The sequence below is a fragment of the Bubalus kerabau genome, chromosome 2, assembly GCF_029407905.1.
Source record: "Bubalus kerabau isolate K-KA32 ecotype Philippines breed swamp buffalo chromosome 2, PCC_UOA_SB_1v2, whole genome shotgun sequence".
Lineage (NCBI taxonomy): Eukaryota > Metazoa > Chordata > Mammalia > Artiodactyla > Bovidae > Bubalus > Bubalus kerabau.
Window position 1 is genome coordinate 31,627,653 of NC_073625.1, and position 1,901 is coordinate 31,629,553.

General features: G+C 44.6%; 1 non-coding gene across 1 annotated transcript; it reads left to right on the forward strand.

The window, feature by feature from the left end:
- The first annotated feature begins 1,829 nt into the window (after positions 1-1,829).
- Positions 1,830-1,901, forward strand: TRNAC-ACA (transfer RNA cysteine (anticodon ACA)). The gene has a single exon. It is a non-coding gene; the product is annotated as a tRNA-Cys (tRNA).

Consider the following 1,901-nt stretch of genomic DNA (forward strand, 5'->3'; position numbering starts at 1 on the left):
ACATGCTAGTAAAGTAATGCTCAAAATTCTCCAAGCCAGGCTTCAGCAATACGTGAACCGTGAACTTCCTGATGTTCAAGCTGGTTTTAGAAAAGGCAGAGGAACCAGAGATCAAATTGCCAACATCTGCTGGATCATGGAAAAAGCAAGAGAGTTCCAGAAAAACATCTATTTCTGCTTTATTGACTATGCCAAAGCCTTTGACTGTGTGGATCACAATAAACTGTGGAAAATTCTGAAAGAGATGGGAATACCAGACCACCGGATCTGCCTCTTGAGAAATTTGTATGCAGGTCAGGAAGCAACAGTTAGAACTGGACATTTAACAACAGACTGGTTCCAAATAGGAAAAGGAGTTCGTCAAGGCTGTATATTGTCACCCTGTTTATTTAACTTATATGCAGAGTACATCATGAGAAATGCTGGACTGGAAGAAACACAAGCTGGAATCAAGATTGCCAGGAGAAATATCAATAATCTCAGATATGCAGATGACACCACCCTCATGGCAGAAAGTGAAGAGGAACTCAAAAGCCTCTTGATGAAAGTGAAAGTGGAGAGTGAAAAAGTTGGCTTAAAGCTCAACATTCAGAAAACAAAGATCATGGCATCTGGTCCCATCACTTCATGGGAAATAGATGGGGAAACAGTGGAAACAGTAGCAGACTTTATTTTTCTGGGCTCCAAAATCACGGCAGATGGTGACTGCAGCCATGAAATTAAAAGACGCTTACTCCTTGGAAGGAAAGTTATGACCAACCTAGATAGCATATTCAAAAGCAGAGACATTACTTTGCCAACAAAGGTCCATCTAGTCAAGGCTATGGTTTTTCCAGTGGTCATGTATGGATGTGAGAGTTGGACTGTGAAGAAGGCTGAGTGCCGAAGAATTGATGCTTTTGAACTGTGGTGTTGGAGAAGACTCTTGAGAGTCCCTTGGACTGCAAGGAGATCCCACCAGTCCATTCTGAAGGAGATCAGCCCTGGGATTTCTTTGGAGGGAATGATGCTGAAGCTGAAACTCCAGTACTTTGGCCACCTCATGAGAAGAGTTGACTCATTGGAAAAGACTCTGATGCTGGGAGGGATTGGGGGCAAGAGGAGAAGGGGACGACAGAAGATGAGATGGCTGGATGGCATCACTGACTCGATGGACATGAGTCTGAGTGAACTCCGGGAGCTGGTGATGGACAGGGAGGCCTGGCGTGCTGCAATTCATGGGGTCGCAAAGAGTCGGACACAACTGAGCGACTGATCTGATCTGAGACTAGCAGAGGCCAAGTGGCAGCACTTAATCACTGTCAGAAGCTAGAGGGCGTGATTGTGGTTAGGACAATATGTTCATACTGATGTCGGGGAGGGGGCTAGTCTATAGTGGCGTCTCTGAGGGGTCGGTAGTGAGAAATAGGACATGGAGTTTCTTGGGGCAAGATAAATGGGCAGCCAACTAGGTCTTATTTAATATGCTAGAAGCCTCAGTGCAGTTTTAAGCTTTAAGAAGAGATCACGACCGTGTAACCTGGTTTGGTCCCTGGTCATGGAACTAGATTCTACAGAATGCAGTTAGGAGTTCTCATGCTACAAAGGAAGATCCCGCACACCGCAGCTAAGGCCAGGCACAGTCAAATAAAAGAAATAAAAATGAATATATATTAAAAAAAAAAACAAACAACCCAAGAAACTACCCTCTCTGACTATGGTAGTAAATATTTCATTTCAGAAAGACTGCAGAGATTGGTGCCCCACCTCAAGACTTAGATCTTTCAGTTTGACCAAATCATTCCAAATGGTGTCATCTTTAGGATCCCAGTTTAATGCACCAGAGTGCTTCCCAGGTGGCTCAGGTGGTAAAGCGTCTGTCTACAATGCAGGAGACCTGGGTTCGATCCCTGGGTTGGGAA